The sequence below is a fragment of the Grammomys surdaster genome, unplaced genomic scaffold (assembly GCF_004785775.1).
Source record: "Grammomys surdaster isolate TR1022 unplaced genomic scaffold, NIH_TR_1.0 126198, whole genome shotgun sequence".
NCBI lineage: Eukaryota > Metazoa > Chordata > Mammalia > Rodentia > Muridae > Grammomys > Grammomys surdaster.
In genome coordinates this window covers 3,838,277-3,857,131 of record NW_021621003.1, presented here as the reverse complement: position 1 = coordinate 3,857,131, position 18,855 = coordinate 3,838,277, and the positions used below count along the sequence as shown (strand labels likewise).

Here is an 18,855-nt window from a genome sequence, read left to right as displayed (position 1 = left end):
AGGCGTGGGCCTTTAGTCCCAGCACTCAGGAAACAGACAGGTAGGTCTTTGTGAGTTCAAGGTCAGACTAGTCTACAAAGAGAGTTCCAGGACAGCCAAGACTGTTACACAGAGAAACACTGTCTCTAAAACAAAAACAAAACAAAACGAGACAAGATAGCAACAGAGATTCAGCTATTAATCTCTAAGATCAGGCCACAGAAATAAAGGGTAATCTAATCCTGGACTTTAGATTCAATACTTCCATTAACCAACACTGGACTCAAGGCACTACTGATACTAGTAAAATGACTTCTATATTACTTCTCACTCTTTTGTTCTAGTCAGATTCAAATCCCTAGTAGGAAATTCTAACTGCTGTGATATAGCCAGCCCTAACTGGCTAGTTTCATTCTCCTTGGGAGATGGGGCTGAAACCTCACACAATAGCAGAGAGCTCAGATGGATGGAGTCAGCTCAACTGACAATAATCAATACCCAGTGCTCTTCTCCTGTTACACACACATCTAACAATATCTTTTGGTGGGGGGAGAAGGAAAATATTTCTCTGTGTAGTCCTAGCTGTCCTGGAATTTGGTGTGTAGACAGGCTGGTCTCAAACTCAGAGATCTTCCTGCCTCTGCCTTCCAAGTGCTGGCATTAAAGGCCCAGCATACATAGCGGTTCCCACTGTAATTCTGAATGTATGTTATGCTATTCGAAGGTTAGTTGAAGCAGGAGGTGCTGCATAGAATGCTACAGTATAGGCTGGATTGACTGTTAACATGATGAAGAGGAAGGAGTAAAGAAAGATATTACAACAAATAGTAAAGTCTGAACTCAATGAATCAACTCCATTTCAAGCTAATGACTGAGCACTTACAAACTTGATGGACCTGTTAGGCATTTGTTGCTGGCCCAGATAGCTTCAGTCAGCAATAGCCAGACATGAGTAAATGTTGTACTGCACATGCACCTGGTTGATGCCATGGAAATGAGAATGGTATGAAGAGAGTTACATAATTAAAAGCCAATGTGAGTAGAAAAAAATAATAAATCAGCAATCATATTTCTGCATAAAAAGCAATGCTTTGAGAAGTATTGTACCAAAGCCATAAATAAGAGAGAACAGCCATTTCAAAAATCATAGAATCCAGTGACTTATACAAGAAACAATAAGACAACATTAATATATATTTATCAAAATTCTATGAAAGAGTCACAGCAGGGCCAGGCATAGTATGGGAGGCCAAGGCAAAAAGATTGCAAGTTTGAGGCCAATTTGAACAAAAAAAAAAAAAAAAAAAGGTAAGCTTAGCTTGGGACCCCATTTGGTTTGGGGTTATAAATATACACCTATCTTTTAACAATGTACTTAGAAGTGTAGTTCCTTCACCTGCACATACTGGGTGCACATACCTGTCTTCAAACACCGCATCTAGCAACCTCAGACCCTTCTCAGACCCTCCCTCATCTACAACAGACAACACTCCCTCCCATCTTTGAACAATGACACAAGTTTTGCCACCCCCAATAGTAGTCATATTTAGGCAGTTTCTGTGTACCTATATTCCCAATATATCTGGGTATAAAGACTAATCTGGCCTGAACTGGTATTGGGTGCATGCATGGGAATGCAAAAACTTTGTTCTCTGGTAACCTTTTAGAGAGAGTTCCCTATTAACATCCTATGCACATGTATAATTGGGCATGTGTATGGTAAAAATCAGACCCACTGTGGAAAGGGTCTTACACAATAAACAAGATGATTACATAACCTAATCTATCAGTCAAAATAAAAGCTAGCCCACACTACTTTGGTTAGTAAGCAAAGTCCTCCTCTTGAATCCCCATCAAAGGAAGCTCTGAACAATAGTCAGTGCCTGTGTACCCTGTCACTCCCATGGCCCTCTGTCTGTCTCCACAGTGTATCCCTCTAATATGCACGATCACTTCACTCTAAATACTTCTATCCTGCTTCTTCCACAAATCTACCTTATTTTCAGTTCTTTGGATAAGAGGCCGAGGACCTGTAGACACCCAGCGCAGACCCTAAGCACTGGCAACCCTACTTGACAGCACTCTGGTCACGTCTAATATTAATCCAACACAGTCAAACTCCATAGAAATGTGCTGCTTATTTGTGTAAGTGCCAGGTCTCTAAACGTTGTAAGACAAAAGAGAAATGAGAAAAATCTACCTGGATATTAAATCTGGCATTCAGTACTCGTTTTCTTTTATCCCTCAACACTTTAGAAATCGTGATTGTACCAGTTAATCTTAGCTGTCAATCAGATGAGATTGTTTGGAGGATAGGCCTCTGGGAAAGCCTGGCAGGCATTATCTTGATTAGGTTGATGCAGGTAGAAGACTGGCCCCATCGTGGGTGGCACTGGTGCCTAGGTTGGGATCTGGACTATAGAAAAAAAGAGATAGCGCGCTGAGCACAGACGTTCACCGATGTCTTCTTCCTGTGGTCAGCCGATTAAAGCTCCTGCTGCTTTGATTTTCCTGGCTATTACTGGGGACTCCTTATTCTTTTCTTGTGGTGAATTTGTGATTTGGCAGGGTGTTTTTATCACAGCAACAGAAGAAAACAAAGAAGCAAGCAAACAAACAAGAAACTTCATGATATTTGAAGCAAGAAAACAGAAAAGGCTTTCCCATACAGCTTTAAGATGACAGTTAATATCAAAGTATGTGTTGCGAGACAGTGAAGTAATTCCTCCTAGTGATCAAGCAGCATAGGGAGCCAGTGAATTCCTGAGTGAATGTGTGTGGTTGACATAAGCAAATCCACCCTCAGGTCTGAGTGTGAATATTGACAGAGTATGTGCAGAAAATGGGAGATGTCCGTTGTGCTTTGCTTCCCCAACTACCACCATGTTTACAGCCTGAAGACCACTCCCCTACAGAGACCGCTTCTACCAAGCTAAACCTGCCTCCTGTTTACCTGCTTGTAATAACTCTACTTCCTCATTCAGCTGCATCCAAGAACCCCGATTCCCCATTTGACCGTATATAATAAACACACTAAGTTTCCAGGGTCCTGTGCCTTCACCATCTGAGAGCCCAGACCACCCAACCCCAGCTTTTCTGTGTTTGTATGTCTGTCTGCCCTTTTGTTCTTCCCCTGATGCCTTGGTTAGGTTGGTCCCTGGCATCATGCAAGGATTTAGAAAGGTAGGGAAGGTCACATGCCTGTTAAGAACAGACACCAGAAAATGCATGTGGGAAGAGGTGTTACTCAATATAACCATTAGAAAACTTGATCGACAAGAGATTAAAACATTACAGAATGTAACCGGAAAAAGCCTGACTAGCAGGACTCCAGCAGCTGGAGCCTGAAGGTAGGAGAGAGTCTCTCCAAAACAAGAAGTAAACACTCTGCCAGATTCATGGAGAAGGCTGGGCTTGGCCAGTCCCCTTGCTCACTTGTTTGAAGGTGGGACAATGGGTTAGGGTTGGTGCAGTTTTGTGACTTGGATAAGCCCTTAAGATTACCCTAATTCTGTTCAAGACATTTTCTCTTAACCAGATATCAAGATGTGCCTTCCCCTTTTCAAATTGACAAATATTGAGACTATTTTTTGATCAAAATTTAATGCGCTTGTGGCTCGACACAGCCCTAACTTTTGTGTTATGGATATGGGCCAATGATCACTCATCATGTGGGTGTGAGGTTGGCCCTTCATTTCTAGTCTAAGATTTACAGACAACTAGGATGAGACATGGAAAGTTGGAAAGACACTTGGGAAGAAGGGGTTTGTGGGAGGAGAAAAATAAGACAGGCTACGTGAGAGGGAATATAATTAAGGCACATTATACATATATATGTGTATATGATGTTGTGAAACAATAAACTGTGTAAAAATAGTTATTAATGAATCTGGTTAGCATGCCTATCTCCTTGGTGAGATTATAAATTCCTTCACAGTAGCAAAGTATTAATTATAGCTATATTCCATAAATATTCCAAATATTTCATTATTTAAATAATCAAAATATCCTGAACCAGTGAATATCTTTAAATTAATCCTTTGCCTGATAGTATTTCTTTGTGTGTGCATGCATGTGAAGGTGTACACACATGTACATACATGTGAAGGTGCACATGCCTGTGTAGGCATATGTGGAAGTCAAGGTCAATGGCAAGTATGTGCTTAGCCCACTCTTCATCTTACCTTTTGAGATAGCACCTCTTTCTGAACCTGGAGCTTTCCATTTCAGCTAGAGTGCTAGCCAACAAGACCCCAGCATCCTCCCATCTCTGCCCACTTGGCACTATGCTTGCAAGCACACTCCTTATGTGGAGCCTAAGGATTGTAACATGCATAGTAAGTACTTTCTCCACCAAGCCACCTCTCTCCCCTCATGATTCCTTTTTATTTGTCTATTGTATCAAATGTTTAGGCTGGAAATGTAGATTAGTAAGCAGAAGGATTACCTGGGATGCAAAAGCCCCTAAGCTAAGCACCTAGCACCAAAAAAGAAAAAAGAAGTCAGAAAACTAATTGTTACCGCTAGAAATATAATATGAACCATATACATAATTTTAAAATTCTGGTAGCTATAGTGAAGAGATCAAAAGAAAACACGGAGTTGGGTCTAGGATCATCTATTTAATACAATGTCTCCCAAGCTGAAATTTTATATGAACTTTGACATATTATTTCTTGACCTTTTATAAAGAATTATTTAAGAAAATAAACTAAGTTTAAACAGAAAGATCCAATGCCTGGGGTCAAGAAGCTCTGGCCTAGATAAGGAAGGCTCATGGGTAATGCCTAGTGGTGGTCACCAATTGGTTAAAGTGTTTCTGTGCCAAGGAATTGCAAGAGATCTACAGGGCTTGGAAGATAGCTTTTTGGAAAGTATCTCCCCAAGCCTGTCAACATGGGTCACTGCTTGCTTCATCATGAGTACCTGTGCTGTAGATGGCCTTTACAGATAGATGGCTGCTGATTATCCAACATGGAGCTACAACATCTGGCATAAAAAAGATTTTGACTTCATAAAACACAATTGGTTTAAAATCATCTGACTGTCACCAAACCCCAGCTCCCTGGATAGGCAGAGTAGCAAAGTCCTGCTCTCATGACCCTTGACCCCTTCAAATTTGCTTTCTTTATTCATTTTAACTTGCCCTCACTCATGTAAAGATTTGCCCTAGAGAGACACATGTGGTCTTCCTAGGACTATAAATCTCTCAAGTCAAGGTTTGTCATTTTTGTGCCCCCAAATTGTCAATAGGTCAGCCTTCCAGAGGCCTTTCCATTGATCCCAGCCTCCCATCTCTGGTCCAGTTTCTTTCCCATCCCTCCATCTGGAACTCAATCACTAGAGGATTATTTGCAAAAATATGGAAGGTGTTCTTGAAGTTGACGAGCAACTGGGAGCAGAGGACCAAGATGGAAACAGTCTGAGTGAAAAGGGCAAGTTGGGAACAACTTCCAGCCTTTCCCACCAGAGAGAGGTCAAAATGCGGGCTACAAATCAAATCTGTCCTTGGTTCAGTTCACAATGACGAGATACCTGAGCCCAAAGGCTCCAGGCATCCGTCTGCCATTCGAGCCCAGAGGAAGCTGCCTAGAGATGAGGTCCTCCAGTTTGCTCCGACTGAGCTCAGGGTGAGAGCAGCGCTATCTGTTTCCCCTCTCCTCAGTTTTGTTATCCCCGGAGCTGTCATCAAGCCTCACATCCACTCACAGACTGTACGAAGGAAAGGCGCGCCATTCAGTGTTGGTACCAGATGAACTCTACAGGCCAGATAATGCGAATCTATGGGAACCCGCGGTAAATAGAAACGCGCTAGCTGCCCTCCTTCACCGCGACCTGCGAGGACATATTTACATCTCGAAGCTGAACACACGCTGGCTTAACTCCAATATTTTCTAACATTTTCCCAAGCATCCCCAGTTTTCTAAACCCTCTGGTTAACATGTATAAAAGAGAAGCCCAAAGAGGCAGAAATGTTAGAAGGCACTTATAAACATAGACCACCTTTCAGGATTTACAACAAGATCTTGTTAGTAAATTCAGAGACTTGTGTACGCTTGGACTAAATTTCTGTCTGGGTACATAGACACTAACAGGAGCATGCAGGGAAATGACCCAACTTTTGGATATCTCTCCCCAGTCTGAATTTTTACATTCGAAAGAGGCTAACCAACAATGCATTATACCAGCATAGCTTCCAGAATCAATGACAGTAAGAGACACAAAGAAAAACAAGGGTTGGAGATGTAGCTTAGTTAGCAGAATATCTAGGAGCACGCAGGAAGCCCTGTAACTCCAAGTAGAGGAATTAATTAATTAATTAATTAATTAAGCAAGCAAGCAAGCAAACACCTCCTGGGCATAACTTCCTTTCACCATGAACTTAAACCATTAAATGAAACAGCCACTTAGTCACAAATATTTACAGTATAAAAAATATTTTTCTCTTCCAATTTGGTTTGGCTATTCAAAGGCCTGTACCTTTAGATATCAATTTTTATAACCAATATGTGAATTTTAAGAAGTGAGGCTGAGAGTCCTGTTGCAATGTAGGGCTTACCATTGCTGACACAGGTCTATCTGAGGACTGACGGAACATCAGGCTTCTGCCTCACACCTCTCTCCCTTAACTGTCTCTAAATCCTCTGTTTTCAGCCATGGTTTGGAGTTCTCCTGATGTAAGGCTTGGCGAGCCTCTTTTGGGACTTCTTGGGTTTCTAGGCTGCAGTAATGGAGTATCTGAAATTTCACCATCCATGTGTTTGTGTAGAAGATCTCAAGCCCATGGACCCTTCACTGCCTTCAGGCCACCTCTCCTTAACTACTTGATGACTGACAGGTCACATCTCTCTCCTCTGTCTGCAGCTCAGTCCTCTCTGGGCCACATTTTGCTGATCAGATCCTCATCCTCCTGTGCACTGCTCACTGCTTGGCTTTAGGTCCTGTTTTGCCTTTGTTTGCTGAGGACTTCTGGTCACATGAAAACAATCCAGAAAGCCCAGGGCTGGGAAAATGTTCCTGTGAACAGATCCAGTGCCTTTTACAAGCACGTGCTAAAACAGAAGCCAGAGGAGAAAGGTCCTGCACTGGCAACAGTGCATTTTGCAAACAGAACCCATCTCCACCCTTGGGTGTTGTGATCATGCCCCCTGGCTGCCTCACCTCTCTTCAGATGAAGGCCAATACTGCATTCAAGCCTGAACTGCTCACCAGATAAAAGAACACAAAATACAAAGACTGAATGGGATTCTCGGGGTCTTAAGTTTGCATGTAAGAAGCCAACATGAGATTTGTTCTTTTTCTCCTGCCAGGTAGATCACCTTTCTCCCAGTTCCGACAAGGAGCTAACACAGAAGCAAAGCAGAAGCTCCTGGTAACCGTGACTGTTTCACACACGAACTGCCACAACCTCTGCCTAGTCTTCCTCTGCTCCCATACCTCACTTATACTGTGCACATGCATAGACTCAAGCGTTCTGGCACTTACAACCATAGACAGCTCTAGGTAGGGTGGCTCACACCTTTAACCCCAGAAGTTGGGAGTAAGAGGTAAGCAGATTTCTGTGAGTTCAAGGCCAGCCTGGTCTATAAAGTGAGTTACAGGACGCTGTCTCAAAATACACACACACACACACACACACACACACACCTGAATGAGACTGAAAGAATGACTGGCTTGCCTTAGCTACTTAAGCAATTGAAATTGCTTCATTTCATGCCTTTAAACTGTCCATTGCCTAGTTAAATTAAAATATACAAAGTGATTTATTTTTATTTTAGTTGAACCAACCAAAGGACACTCATCAAAGGGCACACAGTAATCTTGCAACTCAAAGACCCTCTCTGTGTCCATGGAGATCCTTCAGGGTTACTGCCTCCCACTGGGATTTAGCAGAGTTGCTGAATATTTTGTGACACATTCCCAGGAAGACTCTATGTCTAACAAGACTCTCATTTGAAAACCCAGATCTATACAATAGACTAGCTCAGAATTCTCTGTGCCACAGTATTTCCTTCCCATGTCAAATAGATTCAGAATAATGGTATTTTAAAGAATGGGATGCTCTGGTTCCCTAACAATATGATACCACTTACATAAACTTTAGGGGAATGTATCTGTTATGTAAATCAAGGAATGTGAACCACAGAGACCTGGCATTCCCTTCCCAAAGGGCATGGTGAAGAACTTGTCTAGTCTGTCATCCTCAGTTTGCAAGAACAGAGGAATTACACCTCATCCTTGCTCTCTAGAAGTTCCCAAGTCATCACCTCACACTAGGTAGGGCAGGTACCCTCCCACTTAACACCAGATGCTTAAATTTCATCACTGGAAGCCACACAGGCTGTCAGTTATCACCACATCCCAAAGCACAAGAATTCCCTGGTGGATCATGTTTTAACTGATTCCTTTAGCCCTCTAAGTCTCCAGAAAGAATAAGGTTTAAGGTTTTATTCTCTCTCTCTCTCTCTCTCTCTCTCTCTCTCTCTCTCTCTCTCTCTCTCTCTCTCTCTCTCTTCTCTCTCTCTCTCCCATCCAGATGGTGTTTCTCTTGTAGCCCTCATTCTGTAGACCAGGCTGGCCTTGAACTCAGAGATCCACCTGCCTCTGCCTCCCATGTGCTGGGATCAAAGGTGTGCGCCACTTCCTGGCAAGAATAAGGTTTTATTAACTGAGTATAGAGGGTAGCATGAAGTTCTACCTGAATCATAGAGCATGTTAGATTCAACTTCTTAGCCAGAGGAAAAAAATGAATACAAAGGTCTTTTCCCTCAATAATCACAATGTCTCAGCTACTGAGAGGCACAGAGGAAAGCATATTCAAATAGCTTATGACAGATGTTCCCAGGGCTGTGTTAGGCATGTACCAGACCCTCCTCAACAGCACTAGGCAAGCTGTTCAATGACTGCTGTTTGCTTTTCTTGTTACTCTCACCAAATATCTGACAAGAAGCAACTTTAGGGGAGCAGGACACATTTTAGCTCATGGTTGAACAAGATGCAGACCATCATGGTAGGTAGACATGGTGGAGTTTGTGGTATCAGGAGCTGTTAGCTAGGACTCCTCACAATCTTGGTAAAACACAAAGCTGAGACATCTGGCCAGAGCAGGGAGCAACAGTACAATGCTTTATAAAGCTCACCACCACTGTGATCCACTTCCTCTAGCTAGGCCTTGACTCTTCAAGCTTTCCCAGTCTCTCCAAACAGTGCCAATGTCTGGGAACCCAGTGCTCAAACACACAAACCTGGGGAGGGAGGGGGGCATTTCATATTCAAACCATAAGATTGATCAACTTCAGTATCTTGCATTTGAAGAACAGATCACCCTGCCTTCCACTGAAGACATTTATGTATTAATCAGCTGAAACGTGGGACAAGTCACAAAAGTAAAATGTTATCTGGAAATACTAAATAGTTGCTGACTTTCTTCTTAATGCCATGGGTTTCTTTTGGCATCTTATATCATATTCCACACATTGAGCAGAGACTATCACCAACATGTCTCTAATTATTCTTCCTTAAATTACATACATAAAAGCTAACAACAGAGATTAAAAACAGTTGCAAGGGGCTCATAAATCACCAGAGTTTATTCAGGAAACGAGGTCATTATTTCCAAGGCATGTTAATTTCCTAATAAAAAAAATGCTGTTATTTCTACTAGCTTTGTCCCAGAGGTGATATATCTGTTTTGTCACGATCCTTAAGAAATAGGCAAAGACTGAACAGATGCTTTGTACAGACAACTTCTCAAAATTAGAAGTTGTGATTTCTAAATTCCCCCAAAATCTCTCCTAAGAATCATCATGGCATACATATAAAAGAAACTGTTCAAACATGCATCCATGGACATCTGAGAGGCAGGAGGAAGCATGACTTTTAGGGACTTCAGTTTTCAGAAACAACTTTAACCTGTAAAGACAAACTTCTATAAACTCCAAAGTCCCTTCTAGTTAGGCTAATTATACACTTTTAAAAAAATGCCTTTAAAAAAAAAATATAATACTCCAGGGACACTGAGATGGCTCAGGGCATGGAAGCACCCTGCAAGTCTGGTGACCTGAGTCCCGTTCCTAGAACCCATGATAAGAGGAAAGAACCAACTCCCAAAAGTTGTCTGACCTTCACACTCATGCCATGGCATTTGAGTACAGACCAAGAAAGATACATGACAACAACTAATTGATTCATTGACTAATTAACTAATATTAGCGTTATGAATCTGCATGACTGCGGACCTCATCAAACACTGGCTTTTTATCTTCTCCCAAAGCTAAACAGGCCCATCAATGCTGTGCGGGGGAGCTTGTGCCGTATCTAACAGCCGCCATGAGCCAAGGGTGGAAGGGAAAGGAACTTAGACAAATCCTCCCGTTTACATTCTGGATAACCCACTTGCAGCCGTGCTTTGTGCAAGGAAATGCCTGAGAGGAGCAGAGAGACTGGAAATAAGTATGTTGACTAGAGTTAGGTAGAGTGGTGGAAACAGACGTTTCCCTCCCAGACTCCAAGCAACGTTAGTAGAAAAGAATCCTTGGGCTGAAAGAAAACAAGGGGTACAGGACTCAGAGTCTAGAAGTCCAGCTCTAACTTAGGTAGGCAGAACATCCTCTCAACTACGATAGGGAACAAGAGAAAGGGACAGTGAAGGAGCTCCATGACAAAGCCACCAGTGACTGTGAAAAGTGAGGAGAGCAGTCAGAAAGGGCAAGAGACGACAGAGTGACAGGGTGGACTGGACAGGAGCCTGAACAGGCCCCCTGCACTGGGGACCACCCCCACCCCTACCCTGGCAGAAAGAGTCCTAGGGAGCAGCCAGCTTTGATTTAAATCTAGAGATAGAGACATGGCATTGTGACCCTGAGAATGCATTTGCTGTGGGATAAAGTTTTACCCTTTCTAATTCCTCAGCTTCTAATTCTGACCTCAAATGTACACTCTCACCTTTTCCTTCCAAGACATTGTCATCTATAAATTAAAGGGGCAGTGCTTATTAGTCTATTCATCCAGGAAAGTATTGCCTGCCATGGGGAATGCTCAGGCTACTGTAAACCAAGGCTTGTCCACCCTGGGGCATGTGGCTCCTGCACAGATCAGTGTGCTGAACAGTATCACGTCTCAAAAACTCTCTAACATCACACCGTACAAAATAAACAAGTGTCAGTGGTATATGTGTGTGTTTAAATTTTGATAAGTAATATATCAACTTCCTAGGGAAAATTTGTTACCGAAACAAAAAAAAAGGCCTGAAAAATTGAATATTAAAAACTAAGTTGGCGCTTTTCGCCAAGATGGCGCCGAAAGCGAAGAAGGAAGCTCCTGCCCCTCCCAAAGCCGAAGCCAAAGCAAAGGCCTTGAAAGCTAAGAAGGCAGTGCTGAAAGGCGTCCACAGCCACAAAAAGAAGAAGATCCGAACGTCACCCACCTTCCGGCGGCCCAAGACACTGCGGCTCCGGAGGCAGCCAAAATATCCTCGGAAAAGTGCACCAAGGAGAAACAAGCTTGACCGCTATGCTATCATCAAATTCCCACTGACCACTGAGTCAGCCATGAAGAAAATAGAGGACAACAACACACTTGTGTTCATTGTGGATGTCAAGGCCAACAAGCACCAGATCAAACAGGCCGTGAAGAAACTCTATGACATTGATGTGGCCAAAGTCAATACCTTGATAAGGCCTGATGGAGAGAAGAAGGCATATGTCCGCTTGGCTCCTGATTATGATGCTCTGGATGTTGCCAACAAGATTGGGATCATCTAAACTGAGTCCAGATGACTAATTCTAAATATACACTTTTTTTTTCACCATAAAAAAAAAAAAAAACTAAGTTGGCATTAGGCCTCATGCATGCCCAGGAATCTCCCAAGTCTGTGGGTAAAGATAATGGGGAAGATAATAGAATATCAAGAAATCTAAAGAGACATCTAGTCTGCCACTTGAAAAAAAAATTACACTGTGCCACAAAGGCCATGAAAGGTCATCAACCCAATACACACATTCAAATAAAGCTTCTGCCCAGGCTCCTACCCAGCATGCCCTGCTGAGTCTATGTGCTCTGCATAAATGTTCCTGAACTTGAAGCCTTTATCTGTTTTCACTTCATCCTACTAATCCCAATGTCTCATTGCCAAACACAAGCGGAAGGTGCTATTCATATGAGCTCTTTGAAGCTACATCTCTGCCCAGGCTAAAACAGTGATGATTCAAATCCTCTTTTGTAACTGAAAACGAATGATGCCTGTTTCCTACCTCTCCTGTGTGTGTTTCTGGGAAGCTTTCTATCATAGGACTCACAGTTTGTAGACCCGGGGCCAGTACAGAAGCGCTCCATTATGTAAGAGAAGTTGTCTAGGGTCTTGTCACCTTGTTTGTTTTTTCTGGCAAGCATCACTGGAGGACCCATCTGGAGGGGAACACATGCGTAGTTTTTACGTACAAAGCAAAAAACCACTCCGTTCAATTTTACGTGCTCTTTCAGCTGTTTTTTAACCTTGAAGAGTAGTCTCAAGAAAAAAAAAAAAAAAAAAAGAACACCAGTGTTGTTCCTTGTCTTTCTAGGACCGTGGGGAAGACTTGAGAAACCAAGTCCATGCAGCTGCATGGTTAGCAGGGGAGTCTGCTCATGTCCTTCACATGGATTTACGAGGCTTTCTGCTGACATGAAGTATGTTCTGTACTGAATTCCTCAAGTGAAGCAGAACCACACGTATCTAGTTCTGAAGCAACATACTGAGTCACTAGTTTACATAGCAAAATGTGAAATAGCCATTTACAGTCCTGGGGCATACCTGTGAAGTGGACTGAACCGTAACAGCCATCTGGGAAAAGAAGAGAAGAAAAAAAAATTAATGAAAACAAAAACTTGTATTTAATTTTTCCATCTAAAAATCAGCTTAGAAACTCTTGTAACAGCCCCCCACTAGTGGAAATGAACTCCTGTAGCTTTTGCAGAAAGGATACAGTGCAGTGTGATCTCAGAACTCGAACCATTCTAAAACTGCTTGCCATGGCACTGTAGTCCTGCCTTTCTTGTGATACCTGGATGTGGATGTCACCTGGGCCTGGTCTCTTTCTGTAACCGTTGCATGGAATTAGTCACCAAACTCCCAGCAATTGCTTCTCTGGTCATCTAAGCCTTGTGTCTAGCCTCTCTCCTTTTCACACTGCTATGACTGGAGTTCTGGCTTTTCTGATCACTGGTTCAGTGTATGCACCCTTTCTAGCTGGTGTGGGGATGTCAAAGTTTTCCCTGCATACTACATTCAGAAGAATCCCCTCCGAATACCACCCAACATCACATCTTTAAAATCCTAAAGGTCTCTGTAGTGTGCCTACCTACCTACCTACCTCTTTTCTAGCTTTCTCCTTCCTGGAATCTACCCTAGAGATAAAACCATTACTAGCTAGTCCTCAAACTGACCTTATCTTTTCCTACCTATAAGCTATTCCCCCACAGCCCAGATACCATTCCCCATTTATGAAGCACTTTTTGTTGCTGTGATCAAAAATACCAAAGTTGGGGGGGGAGCAACTTAAAGGGATATCTTAGGGTTTTAGACTCCATAACCAAGGCAACTTTTATAAGGACAACATTTAATTGGGGCTGGCTTACAGGATCAGAGGTTCAGTTCATTTTCACTGAGGCAGTAGCATGGCAGCATCCAGGTAGCCATGGTGCAAGAGTAGCTGAAAGTTCTACATTTTCATCTGAAGGCTGCTAGGGGAAGACTGACTCTCACATGGTTAGGAGGAGGGTCTCACTGCCCACCCCAACAGTAACACACTTCCTCCAGCAAGGCCACACCTACTCCAACAAGGCCACACCTCCTAATAGTGCCACTCACTGGGCCAAGTATATTTAAACCATCACAAGAGAGAGAAGATTCACCTTGGCTCATGGTCTGAAAGGTCTCAGTCCGTGGCAACTCAGTTCCATGACTCTGTGCCTGATGCAGTGGAACAGCACAGAATGTGGTGGAGCAAAAAGGCTGGGATGAGATGCTCTTGTCCAAGGCCTGGGTACCACAGACCACAGCCTGTTTTCATCCACTAGCCCCACTTCTTACCTTTCAGTATATCCCAATGATACTAACCAAGTTATGAATTCATGGATGGAGTCAGCCATTGATGAGGCTAGTGCTCTCAGAATCAGGTCACCTGTCAAGAGCACTAAGCCAAGCCTTCAGTACATAAGTCTTGGGGGAGCTGGACCTACAGTACATGAGGTTTGTTTAATGGGGGCATCTTTCAATACACTACCCTTAGGGGTGGAAGCACATCGTATCTAAAAACCACAGCAATTGTCTCTGTGTGAAATTTTCCATGAAAAATAAGTCCAGAATATTCTCTTTCCTCTTCAAACATCCACCAGGCACTGTTCATCTTCTAGCTATGATGATTCAAAAGTAAGTCCTGGTATTTGGGTTTGCATTCATGTCCTACGGCTGAGAGTGCAGGACGGGTCTGCAAGCAGTACTCGGTTGTCATTCCTCAAGAAAGATCTCCTTGGTTTTGTGATTTGTTTTGTTGAAATACAGTCTTTTGCTGAGACCTGGTTTTCAGCAATTAAGCTAGATTTGGTGGCCAGAAAACTGGAGAGGTCCATTTCTCTCTGCCTCCCCAGCCCTGGGATTACAGCACACCCCACTGTGCTGGGGGCTGGGATTGAAGTCCTCTGTAACTGGCCTATCTCTGTCCTGTGTCTGAAATCCTGTCTTACTCATCTATTCAATGCATTACACATGGAGCACTTACCAAAGTTAAGGCACTCTGCTCAAAGCTGAAGATATAGGGGAAATTCAGTGGTCACAGAGCTCTTGTCTCACAGGGAGACTAGTGGATTGCTTATTGGGGAAATGGTTATAGAAATAATTCTATGATGAATAATAGTGGCAATTAATACTGTAGTTTCAGGCTACCTCATCAGGGCCCTCATCCTAGTGGGAAACACCAGGCAAACTTTCCCAGAAGAGATAATATTCAGGGTGAGAGAAAGATTTGCAAACCCAGATGAAGGGCTGGAGGTGTTAGGCAGTTGTTGAGCACTTGCCCAGGATGTGCAAAGTTCATGGTTCAATCCCCAGCACTAGCAAAAAGAAGAAAGAAAAAACAGAAGGGAGATAAAAGACAAAAAAAAAAAAGTTTAAGGGACTGGAGAGATGGTTCAGAGGTTCAGAGCACTGACTATTCTTCCAGAGGTCCAGAGTTCAATTCCCAGCAACCACATGGTGGCTCACAACCATATGTAATGAGATCTAATGCCTTCTTCTGGTGTGTCTGAAGACAGCCTTTCAAAGGTTATTTGTGAAGGTACAATGTACTTTGATATGTCCCTTTAAAACTCATCCTGAAGACATCAAAGAGCAGACAGAAAAAAATATAGAAAGGCCAGGAGAAAAGAGCCAATGCTTAGACCAATAGATTGCCTATGGTGGTGGTGGGGGGGGGGGCTGATAACTATTGGTGTTAATCATTTAACATGGATTTTTATAGTATATATAATAAAACAGGACGACTTGTCAGTAATAGTAACTTAGATGAGGCACTCCTCTGGGAACATGGATGAAGGAGGTAAGGGGACAGTCCCTTGTCTGCATGTACAAATGATTATGCCACTTACTAGAGCAGAAAAGATGGAAGAGAAGCAAATCTGTAGAAAGACTCAGGACTTCTGTTTAAGATGAGCCAAATTCACATGCAGCTTCTGAGTCCCATCTGGAATTCAAAGCAAGCTGAAGGAGATAGACTTTTCTACTTAGAAATTAGCACAGTTAAAAGCCACAGGAGATGGAAGAGGAGTAGAAAAAAAGGGGGTGCCTAGATGTCTCCATGTCATAGAGCACTTGCTGATCATGCAGAGGACCAGCTTTGGTCTCACCTGGCAGCTCAGAACTGACCGTAACTCCAGTTCCAGGAGATCATGCACTCTCTTTTGTCTTCTTGGACTACCAGGCACACATGTGGTATTCATACATACAAGCAAGAGAAACATTCGTTCACATAAAATCTTTTAGAAGGAAAGGTTCAGTTCAGTGGATAACGCTAATTGCTGCTTCGCTTGACGGCTTGAGTTCCATCCCCACAATACACATGGTGGTAGGAGGAAGTGACTAGTGTGGGTCTGATCCACCATACATGCATGGCATGGCATACACACTATACCACACACACACACACACACTATAAACAAACAAACAAACATTTTAAAAATTTCACCTATGAATTTTTCTTTTTCAAAATACAAACCAGTAGCCCAATAAATTTTTGTGGTTTTCATATATGTGCCTTTAAAAAGTACATCCTACCAGGTGCTCCAATGTATATCCATGATTAAAATAACCAGAGGAAAAAACTTGAGCAAAGAGATCAAAGATGGATCACTGAGGAAGTATCAGTACAGATTTTAAAAAGCTGCCATAAGCAAGAGAGAAGGGAATCGTCAGGAAGCAGCTGCTCACACCAAGTGACTCTGGGGGCCACTAAAATGCTCTGAACTAAAGACTGAATTCACTCCATGATGATCTCAGCAAGAGCAGGTTCTGTGGAGTTATGGTCCAAATGCAAAAGAAAACAGGTTGGAGAAGGTAGACAATTGAAGCAGGAATAGAAGGGTTAAGAGGGCTTGTGATCTCCAGGGGCCCACGCTTCCTTTCTGAAAGCAAGAGTTGACTGTATCTAGAAGTCCTCTGCATAATGGTCAGCACGTTGCCTCGCTCACACCAAATAGCATCTTAAACACTAAAAAATGTGTCTTTCATAATTACAAAATAATCTGCAAAACACAGAGACATCACCTTGATTTGATTACTTTCATTAATCCCCAAAACTCCAAGTATGCCCTTACAGTATGCCAGACACCTGCTCATCGCTATGTATACAGAGAAGACATGGTATCCTTGTTACCTATTTATTAAATGACTATGACCAACATGGGCCCTAGGGACATAGAAGGTTCTTGACAGAAGTGGAATATCCCAAGGGTCTACCCTGTAGAGCCTAAGTCTACGAGTCATTTGTTTTAACAGAAAGCTACTCAAGATGTGTGGGTATAATTGTTCAAGGATGTTTTGAGCTTCCTCGTGGTTCCTGTCTAGAGATGTGGGTGTGTCTTCTTCTGAAGCCACATAGACAAGATAAGACACCCAAAACAGAGAGCTACTTTAAGGACTTAACAGTCTGGCTAGTATGCAGGACAGTTCCCAATACCTCTCTGTAGAATCAGTCAGAGGCTTCAGAGACCCAACTTGTCTGGGCAAAAGTTCTGGCCTTTCCTTCGCCTGGAAGCACCGGAAGTGGATAGACAATGCTCCTGGAGACTTCCTGAAACCCCAGGATCACATTAGCTTAGAGACCGAAGAGTTTTTCTCCCATAATTCAGAAAGGTCTGAAGAGAGGGAAAGGACTTTAGGTAAGATATTCTTCCAGAGGAGGGGGCCCTTTGCACCTGACCGGGGTCACCTGGCCACTAGGGGGCTTTAGCGACACACTGAAAGACAAAAGAACCAGGTGGCATGCTCACCTGCTCTTAAGAACATAATTCTCTTCTCCACCTAATGGAATCTGCCCAGATTCTGAAGGTCTTGTCTCGCCCGCTAAAGATGGCAGTCTAGCTTCAGCTTTGAAGTTAGTATGGAGTGGCACAGCAGCATTACCATAAAGAATTATGAGGAGCAACATCTCCAAGGGACTACCCGAGGAAAATCACCACCCTGAGGAGCAAATCCTGAGAATGTGAGAGGTAACCAGGAGCTGCACCCATTACTGCTTTTCAAAAGGACAAACACGGGCCAAGTACAGAGATTAGAAGAAACTGAGTGGAAGATTCGTAGGTCATCTCTGGGGAATTCACTACTCCCGGGCATAGTCTGATTCCAGAGGCATTTAGAGCTAAGACTCTTGCTTCATAAATGAAATCCAGGCAAATCTAAGTGCTTACTTTAAAAACATCCTTTCCTAGATGTTCAAAAGAGAACAAACTTAGGCTCTGCCATAAAATGGGCCTGGAAACTATTAATGTATCAATGGTCTTAAATGGAAACATTTCCTATAAATACGTAAGATCCAACCCAGTTAACTAAAAGTAACTTTCCCCTCCTTAAAGGATTTCATACTTTATAACTATCAAGTAGCTAACGATACCTTTAGTCAACTCTTCAACCCCCAATACGCCTTTAAAATCCAAAACCTAAAAATCTTTGTCTAAAACTTTCTGATATTGTTAAATAAAAAGTATTGTGCGTGCCGGGCGGTGGTGGCGCACGCCTTTAATCCCAGCACTTGGGATGCAGAGGCAGGTGGATTTCTGAGTTTGAGGCCAGCCTGGTCTACAGAGTGAGTTCCAGGATAGCCAGGACTACACAGAGAAACCCTGTCTCAAAAAAAAAAAAAAAAAGTATTGTGCGAACTTCGTTATCTACTCCAAGCCTTCAAAGGCTCTCCAACTTAAGGCTGGTCCCTTTCTTCTCGGTTTTTAAATTCTCTGCATTGTGAGCTTTTCCTTTAGTAAGTCATGTACATTTATGGAAATACATGGAACGAAACAGCAGTTCTTCAGTTTGTGAGACCAACTGTAATAAAGTTGTGTTTCTATTCCAAATATTTTCATCTAATTAGTGTTGTGGAGCTGCTTGGCTGCCATAGACCTTGCCTTGTTGATCCGGCCCACTTTACAGGTGCCCTTAGGACATTTCTTCAGGGTTAATTTTAGGTTTCTACCCTTGGTTATCATCTACAGGCATAACATTATGAAGTTGTGCTTGCTACATACACACACATACTTACTCACGTAACCATATGCATATACACACTCACACTCACACATTCACATATATATGCACACACCATATTGCTAATTTGAGTAGCTTAATAAAATGTT

General features: G+C 42.8%; 1 pseudogene across 1 annotated transcript; it reads left to right on the top strand.

The window, feature by feature from the left end:
- The first annotated feature begins 11,270 nt into the window (after positions 1-11,270).
- LOC114613375 lies at positions 11,271-11,804 on the top strand (annotated as a pseudogene). The gene has a single exon (XR_003710169.1). The product of XR_003710169.1 is annotated as a 60S ribosomal protein L23a pseudogene (transcript).
- The last annotated feature ends 7,051 nt before the right edge of the window (positions 11,805-18,855 follow it).